Genomic DNA, 10,039 nt, shown 5'->3' on the forward strand with positions numbered 1-10,039 from the left:
GGTTAGGTTCAGGGGTTGACACTTAATAGCAGGTTAAAGCCCCATCCTACAGTGCCTGCATCACATACAGGAGCCAGGTAAAGTTTCCAGCTGTTCCACTTGCAAACCAACTCCCTGATTGTGTGCCTGGGAAAAGATCAGAGAATGGCCCAAGTCTTTGGGCCCCTGCACCCACATAGGAGACCCAAAAGAAGCTCCTTACTCTTGGCATTGGATCAGCTCAGCTATGGCCATTGTGGCCATTTGGTGAGTGAACCAGCAGATGGAAGACCTTTCTCTCTGTGTCTCTACCTCTCTCCATAACTGTCTTTCAAATTAAAAAAAAAAAAAAAGTTAGGTTCTTTCACAGCCAGGTTTGCCAGCCACCCTATCATCTGAATTTGTTCCAAAGTAGAATATTCTTCCTCTTTTTTGCACTGAGTTTGCTGCCAGAACACAGGTGTCATGAAACCACCACTAAATAAAGCCAAAATGGGAAAGGCAAAGGCTCATATCAATATTGTTGTCATTGAACACGTAAATTCAGGCAAGTCTACCCCTTCTGGCCATCTCAGCTACAAATGTGGTGACATCAACAAAAGATGCATTCAAACACTTGAGAAGGAGGCTGCTGAGATGGGAAAAAGCTACTTCAAGTGTTCCTGAGTCTTGGATAAACTAAAAGGCAAGTGTGAGAGTGTATCATCCTTGACATCTCCCTGTGGAGATTTGAGACAAGCAAGTCCTACATGAAGATCGTTGATGTCCCAGGATACAGACACTTTATCAAAAACATGACTACAAGCACATTGCAGGCTGGCTGTGCTGTCCTAATGTGCTGCTGGTGTACAGGAATTTGAAACTACCATCTCCAAGAATGGGCAGACCAGTGAGCCTGCCCTTCTGGCTTACATACCTATTGAAGCAGCTAATTGTTGGTGTTAACAAGATAGATTCCACTGAGCCACCCTATAGTCAGAAGAGATACGAGGATATCATTAAGGAAGTCAGAGCCTACATTAAGAAAATTGGCTACAACCCTGACACAGTAGCACTTATGCCAATTTCTGGTTGGAATGGTGACAATATGCTGGAGCCAAGTGCTAACACACGGTGGTACAAGTGATGGAAAGTCACCCACAAAGATGGCAATGCCAGCGGAACCACAGTGCCAGAAGCCCTGGATTGCATCTTCCCAACAACTAGACCACCTGACAAGCCTTTGCATCTGCCCCTACAGGATGTCTACACTGTCCCTGTAGGCTGAGCAGAGACCACTGTTCTCAAACCTGGCACGGTAGTAACCTTTACTGCAGTCAGTGTCACAACTGAGGTAAATTCTGGCAAAATGCACTGTGAAACTGAGTGACACTCTCCCTGGGGGCAATGTGGGTTTCAAGGTCAACATGTCTGTCAAAGATATTCATCCTTGCAACGTTGCTGGTGACAGCAAAAATACCCACCATTGGAAACATCTGGCTTTACTGCGCAGGTGATCTCCTGAATGGTCCAGGTCAAGTCAGTTCAGTGTACACCCTTTACTGTATTGACACACAGCTCACAAGTTTCCTGAGTTGAAGGAAAAGATTGGTCATTGTTCTGGAAAGAAGCTGCAAGCTGGCCCAAAATTCTTGAAATCTGGCGATTCTGCCATCATTGATACGGTAGCTGGCAAGTCCACGTGTGTTGAGAGCTTCTCTGACTGTCCTTGTTAGGTCATTTCTGCCCATGATCTGAGACAGACAGTTGCAGTGGGTATGATCAAAGTAGCAGACAAGAAGGCTGCTGGAGCTGGCAAGGTCACCAAGTCTGCCCAGAAAGCCACAAAGGCTAAATGAATCTTATGCCTAATACCTACCACCTGAGTCTTAATCAGTGATGGAAGGACAGTCTCAGAATTGTTCGTCTCAATTGGCCATTTAAGTTTAATAGCAAAAGACTGGTTAATAGTAACAATGCAGCATAAAACCTTCAGAAGGAAAGGAGAATGTTTGGTGGAGCATTTGTGGTGTTTTTGTATGTGGCATTTTTAAGTTATTAGTTTTTAAAAATCAGTACTTTTTAATGGGAACACTTGACTAAAATCTGTCACAGAATTTTGGGAACCATTAAACCAAAGTTTAATGAGAAAGAAAATAGCATTCTTCCTAACAATAAACATCTTAAAGGAGATTCAAACAGTTCAACAGAATTGTTTCAGAATTCCAGAAGTGTTTGTTAAGCACCTGTCTCTGTGATTGCTGTTGGAACATTCTATTAAAAAAAAAAAAAAAAAAGCTATCATCTACAGGCATTGCACTTACAGCTTTCCTTATCTATTTATTTTTCATCCTCATTCAGGAAAAAGATATGAGTATGTTTAATAGTCTAGTCTGATTATTTTTAATCTAAAGCAGGAGTATTGCTAAAAAAGAGAATTCAACAATTTTGTATACATTGATAGCAACTAGCCAAATATATTTTGATTGTAGAAACTAAAATAATAATTTTAAACATTACAGTTTATGGACTTTCCAAAGTTAAAAAATAAAGTATATGTTATGTCAGTTAAGACTTAAATCATTGGCAAAGCATAGGGACCCTAATATGTGACTTGGAATGTAAATTATAAAGTCTTTTATTCATATGAACAATTTCCTAAACTACAGTAGATTAAAGTGAAAAAATATGAGCAATAATTGTTCCAAGTGTGTTCAGGTTAACAAAACAAGTGATAATTATATATTTCAGTTATTTAACACACCATAACTCCTCTTTATCTAGGCAACTTTTGTATTTACAAAATTATTCTTTATAACCTTTGAATTTGAAGTTCAAAGAGAGAGCAATTGTTGTTTGTAGAACACATAAGAAAATTAATGTCTTTCCAGTGATTATTCAAGTCCTTGGTTGTTAAGATTATTATTATTTCATGTTATTTTAAATAGCTCCTATAATTTACTTACAATATTGTCTAACATGTAAAATATAAGATAATATTTCAGAGTACATTCCACTGAAAATTGCTGCTTTAATATTTTCACATTATGATTTTTGAAGATTTATTTGGAAGGCAAACAGCAAGAGATCTTCCAGCTGCTAGTTCACTCTCAAATGACCGCAACAGCTAGGTCTGGGTCAGGTCAAAGCCATGAGCCAGGAGCTCTTTCCAGGTCTCCCACATGGGTGGCAGTTGGATTATCATCTGCTACTTTCCTAGGTGCATTTGCAGGGAGTTGGATCAGAAGTGGAGCACCAGAGTGTAGAATCTGTTGCATCTCAACACTTGGCCACAGAAGCACTTTCCCTCTCTATTTTCTGTATGGCATGCCCTTTACCACAGTGAAAATAACCACCACTATTTTACTTTTTTAAAAAATTTATTTATTTGAAGGTGGGGCTTCAGTGAGAGAAAGAGATCTTTCCCAAATGGCCCCAACAGCCAGGCCAAGGCCAAATGTACCTCAGTGCCAGCCCCTACTTTACTTTTTTAAATATATTATTTATTTGCTTGAAAACAAGACAGACAGAAGATAGACTAACAGACAGATGGAAAATTCTCCCATTCACTGCTTCACTTCCTAAATATCTGCAATGGACTGGGCTGGACCAGAATGAGGGCAGGAACCAATCTGGGTCTCCTATGTGTTTGACAGGGACTTAAGTACTTGATGCCTTCTTGGGTGTGTGTTAGCAGAATGCTGGAGTGGGGAGCATAACCAAGACCAGAATCTAGGCACTTCTGTATTGTGGGTGATCCCATGAGACTGCCTGCTTAGCCCATGCAATTAGCCTGACTGCTGGCAGGTGGTAGGAGCCCCAGGCACATCCCCCCGCCTCTCCCCCCAACTCCACCTTCTGCCAATCAGGTAAATTGCTCCTGGGTGTGGCCCAGGCCCACCTGGAAAGCTACTAGCCCACGTGAACTTCAAGCTGATTGGAGAAGCATAGCAGTGACAATATAGGCTCTATCCTATAGAATTAGTGTTGCCCTGAATTAGCTACTCCCCCTCTGCCTGCCCTTTAAAAGGTGTGCTTGGTCATTAATAAATTGTATATATTCACCATAACTTGTCTCCTATGCTTTTTGTCTAAGAGCACTGTCTCCCTACCCATGCCGACAGCGCGCTGGCCTTGAGGGATGAGCCCACACTGTATGTGATGTGGGTGGGCAGCCCAAGCATCATCTTAACTGCTGTACAAAAACCTCCTACATTATAACAAATTCTATAGTATCCTTTACAGACTTCTTGATACAATAACTAAAATATTTTACCTCCTGTATTTTCAAAATTCTGTTTGTCACCACCATATTTTTATTAACTATAAAATTAACACTAATTAGGTGCTATTTTATTTCATTAATTCCTCTTGTGTATTTCTAAACATTTTTATTTAATTCATTCTGAGAAAGATGTTGTGAATATACCCAGCTAAAAAATAATTCCAGGTCATTAAAAATCACTACTTTTGGAATACCTGTGTGTGTGTGTGTGTGTGTTGTATGTATTTCTGAAGGATTACTGATAAAAAGAAATGATCTGATAAGTGTCTGTCTATATCACATATTCATAATCCTTTGTGCACAGTTTCTTGATTACCAGATAAATATTGGATCTTGTCTTCTTTGAGCAGCATCCATTCTCCATAGTTTAATTTTATTTTAAGGTTTAGAGACACCACAATTGAATTGCATAAATCTGCTCATTATATCACTTAAGCTCTGACTTTATATTGTATCCTGTTGGAAAGAAGGCCTTTCCCTAATCTGTCACCTAAATTCAAAATCTAGAAATATGACCAGATGCTCTCATTAAGCATTAAATGATTACTGTGCATGTATATCATTTCTTTTTTACGTATTATGCCCTGCAATTTTACTTTTAATTAAATATGGATTTTCTTTTATGCTTTCTGCATTCTCCAGATAGCTACACTAACTGTAATAATATTCTTAGTATTCTCCAATGCCACTGAATTTTTATAGAGTCAATGTCTCACTGTGAAACCTCAGCTAGAAACGTATGACATTTATGATTTCCCCACACAAAGTGAGAGCTCCTAAAATAAAGCATTCCCTTCAAAGTGGAACATTTACTTATTACTAGCATGGGGAAAAATTCATGAGATTTATAAAATGTATATATTATGATTGAGACCTAAGGAGAATAGTTGTCCATCTCCTCATAGGTATTCTTAAAATATGTTCTAGTATGAACATAATGACATAAAATCTTTTTGGGCTTCAGTGCCAGCTTTTAAGATACAGAATAAAAACTACATTCACTGTGATACCTCTAGTCACCCCTTTTTTACACAAAGTAATTACAGACTATCAATCAAGTGCCCGGTACTGTGCTGAGGTGTCTTTTGCCACAAAATGGATGCAACTGGAAACTATTATACTTAGTGAATTAGGCCAGTCCCAAAAAGACATATATCATATGCTTTCCCTGATCTGTGGTAACTAATAGAGTACCAAAAGTGTAATGTATAGTAGTGAAATTGACGTTTTGAGATTCACTGCTTATTTACTGCCCTTGTCGCTACCATTGAGGAACAGTGTTTTTTATTATTACTATTGTTTGTTGAACTCATAGTATAGAATTAATATAATTATAAAGTAAACCGAAAGTAGATCATTGTAAAAATTAAGAGAGGGAATAAGAGAGGAAGGAGGAGGAAGATTGGAGTGTGGATGGGAGTGGAGAGTAGGGTGGGAAGTATCATTAAACTCCTAAATTTGTATAAATGAAGTTTGTTTACTTTAATAAAATTAAAAAAAAAAAAATAGAGGCCACATATGGTGCCCTCTAGTGTACAGATAGACAAAACCCACCCATAAGCAAAGAATAGACTGCTAATAAGGATGCACATGCAAGCACTAAAGATGTTTCAGCGGAGGTACTAATTGGCCCAGTTTTGAAGAAATAAACTACTTTGACTTCTGCTACATAGAAAAGTTAGTAGGGAGGAAAACAGTTACTAGCATTTGCAGAGAATATCTAGCAGCCAATAGTAATGCTTAGAAGCAAGAACTTTGAGACTTTATTTATTTATTTATTTATTTAGGTTCAAACATAACTCTCCGACTTACTAAGTCAAAACCTAGGAAAAGTTACATAAACTCTCTATGCCTCAATTTCCTTATCTGTAAAATAGTAACTACATTCTACAGAGGAAAGCATAAGCAATAGATATGAAGTGCCTAGGATGGTACCTATTTGTGTAGTTGTTAGATAAAAAATAAGTTAGGAAACGTCAAGACTTCTGAAACATAAAGAAAAGAATAATCACAGTGGTCAGATTATAATCATCTTAAATTTCTGAAAAAGTTATTTTACACAAAAGAGTAATGTTGTAGCTTAAGTACAATGTTGTAGATCCGTTGTCACTCTTCTCACTTCTGAAGTAGAGTAGACTAATCCTATTCCTCTTGAATCCAAACTGGTCTTAATGACAGCTTTGATGAGAATTACGTGGCAGAAACTGTATGTCAGTTTCTGGTCCCAGGCATTAACAGATTGTCAGTACATACTTCTAATCCTTCGGAACAATCTGTGGAAGCTGCAAGCCTCCAATAAGTCTGAGTAGGCAAAAAAAAAAAAAAAATCATGACTAGATTCTTTGGTTGATTGATTACCCCTGCTGGGTTGGCTCTGTGCCTCACATTTTCTCTACCAAACATGTGAACAAAGATGGCTTGGATTTCTAGACCAGAAAATCTGCACCTCAACAGCACTCAGTGAGTTCAACTGACATTAAATATAAAAGAAGAATAAAATATAAAAAATAATAGTAATTTATTTCACCAAACTGAATGCTAGACTTAAAAAATCATAGGGTGTTGCAAAGATAATTAGTTGCCTTTTAACACACTGATTTCTGTCCCAGTTTGTCCTTTTCCCATAAGTAATATTATTAGAGTAAGTGACCAGATCAATTGTTCTTACCATGAAAATCCCCCTGGCCTTTGTGACAGTGCAGAGAATTACTGGATTTGAGTCTGGAAGTGATAGCATGACAATAAGGTGTTACAAGGTAACCCAAACGGGCAATTAAGAGGGTCTAAATCAGTGTAACTAGATATGAAAGGTAAAATATATTAAGTAGTAAGTGTTATAGTCCATGCCTTTTTTGTTTTTCTTTTTGCCCCTAGGTTTCTTTCCTGTTGAATAGATACAGTTTAGGAAATCTGAATAGAGTAGTTGAAGAGGATTACAAGACACCAGTCTAGAAAGCACAGATTCATTTGTTGTGTTTAGGGAAGATTACTGAATAACATTTTTTTCATCTTTAGAGATTCCAAGATTAAAATAAGATCTTGGAAGATTCAAGCTCTAATGTTTGTGCCAGAAATCTTTTAGTGGGGAAGAATACAAAATAATGTAAGACCTTGCCATGGCTGTGATCCCTTGAGTTACTGGAAAGAGAATAAGCAAAGGGGAGAGTCACAGGAGAATGATGATGTCTTTTCAGTATTCTTTGGTAGACGCAACATTATGTGACCATTGTGTTGAATGGTGTTGAATGCTGAGGTCAGAAGTCGGTTACAGCTCTTTAAAAACAAAACAAATCAGGTTCTATTTGCCTCTCAATCAGAAAAATTACTTGTAGCTTAGACAGCACCTTTCTTAGCTCCTCTAATAATGACTCTGTCCTTTGTTCTAGACCCTGTCTAACGCACTTGGGCCTCATTCCTTTGTAATCATAACCTCTACTCTACCACCAATGGCTCTACTCCCAACCTGTGTGTACTGATGGTCCTCTTCCCCACTTAATGCTTTATAATTGTTCAAACCTGGTAAATGCCACTCTTAGGATCATTGGTTACTATCCTCACTCTGTCTTTTATGACCTTGTCTAATTATGATCAGAGTCGGCAAACTTGGAAGGCTTCCATAGCCTTGGCAACTCATGACGACAGCCTAGGATGATTACTGGTGCCACAAACTAGAGTGTCAATTTGTTGTGTCAACAACAGGAGCCACTGTGCACTTGCTCCTCATGTGGGATCTCTGTCCTTAATGTGCTGTACATTGTGATTTAATGCTATAACTAGTACTCAAACAGTATGTTTCACTTTGTGTTGCTATGTGGGTGCAAACTGTTGAAATCTTTATACTAAATTGATCTTCTGTATATAAAGAGAATTGAAAATGAATCTTGATGCAAATGGAAGGGGAGAGGGAGCGGGAGAGGGGAGGGTTGCGGGTGGGAGGGAAGTTATGGGAGGGGGAAGCCATTGTAATCCATAAGCTGTACACTGGAAATTTATATTCATTAAATAAAAGTTAAAAAAAAATCTATAAAAAAAAAAAACAAAACAAAGCTATTTTGGCAAAGACCAAGAGTTATAATTTACCTAGTATTTCACTTTAATGTAAAAACCACATACATACAAAATGGAAAAAGTCATTTCACAAAAATTGGTCATAAAATGTACAATGTATTTTTTCTACATAATTTTCCAAATTCTGGTTAAGTAATGTGACTCAATAGATTGACGTCATCTACCTCACCTTTGAATATAAAAAGCACTTATCTCAAAAAAAAAAATAAGATATGTTTAAGAGGTCCAAAAATAATGAAATTTCTGTAGATATATTCTAGGGAGACTGAATGCCTCTTGCACAATACATGCATACAGCATGAATTCAGAGCAATTGATTATTTGCTTCTGAAAGATGTACTAAGGCCAACAAGAGATCATCATAACTTACAGGGGTAGGAGCAGTAGCAAGTTCTCATAGGCCTGTTAAAGAAGGCTGGGGACATGTCTTGTAATGAGTCAAGGGATGTGATTTGGCACTAGATGAGAAACTCATAAATAGCACAAGTGGATGGCATGAGTGAGACTGAGTCTGAATCCAGTCACTTCTGTGAATGCTAGGAAAATGTGCACAGGAACATCTCTATTTTCACAGAAGCAGCAAGAGAGGATGGACAAGAAATAACCAAGAGAAGACTATCCTTCCATAACGTTTCATTGATTCATATAAAAAGCTGCTACTCTCTGTCTCAGAATTTTATATAGTTTGGGGATATGAGGGATCTTATACAGAAACCTTCCAGACTTGGAATCATTTATGAGATGACAAAGAATCTAGGTTGACAGAGGTCAAAATAAACTTGTCATTGTTGATGAAGCAGTTGTAAAATGAGATTTTATGATTTATGAATGTAAGTATATCAGCTAGTAACTAGGTGGTCTTAACCAGTTTTTGGCCATCTATATGTAGGAACATATAGACCACTCAGGTCATCCTGAGATGAACTGTAGGAAGAGAGAATATGTGTTTCCTGAAGGAGGCTGAAGTGTGTGTGGTGGGGCTGGGGAGGATAGAGAAAGGCAGAGAGAGAGAGAGAGAGAGAGAGAGAGAGAGAGGAGAGAACAGAGAGGACATGAACATAAAATACATAAACAAGTAAATCCATCTGGGATGAAAATTGAAAGAGATACAAACTCTTTCTCTATACATGAACAATATCAGAAAGATAAAGATAGTTTTTCATGGTACAAATAATCACAGCAATATGTATCAAGTGTGAGCATAAGCCAAACACTCTTCTTTAAGTGTAAAATACTGTGTGCTTCTAAAGACAGGCATCCACTCAAAGGCAAATCATGTAAAGAGTTTGTCATTCTGACGGCTTCTATCTCTGCACTCTGTCTCCTACCTACACTACTCCATCGAAATGGCTCTCACTGAGGACATGAATAAAGTGTGTATTGCCAAAAACTGTGGGTAATGACCTTCATTCTTGTGTGCTGAGTCCTTCATAGAATGTGCCACTATTAATTCTCTAGTTAATACTTTTCCTTTCTTTGATTTCATAAACACTGGAATGTTTGCCTCTTTCCATACATTGAGATGCTACTTATCAATCTCTTTTATGGAGACCACTTTCTTTGGAAGAAACTTGTGCTTCTAGGTCAGGTTTAACGTAGGATCAACTGTTACCCGTATAGTAGTGATAATTATCAGCTCTGTCTACATCAGATAATTTTCATGATTTTAAAGCATATACACATGTATGTAATTAGTATATGTAATGTTATATCATTACTCGGAATTCA

General features: G+C 37.7%; 1 pseudogene; it reads left to right on the top strand.

Annotated features, from left to right (window-relative positions):
- The first annotated feature begins 471 nt into the window (after positions 1-471).
- On the top strand, positions 472-1,817 carry LOC133762313 (elongation factor 1-alpha 1-like; annotated as a pseudogene).
- The last annotated feature ends 8,222 nt before the right edge of the window (positions 1,818-10,039 follow it).

This window comes from Lepus europaeus, chromosome 6, assembly GCF_033115175.1.
Source record: "Lepus europaeus isolate LE1 chromosome 6, mLepTim1.pri, whole genome shotgun sequence".
Taxonomy (NCBI): Eukaryota; Metazoa; Chordata; class Mammalia; order Lagomorpha; family Leporidae; genus Lepus; species Lepus europaeus.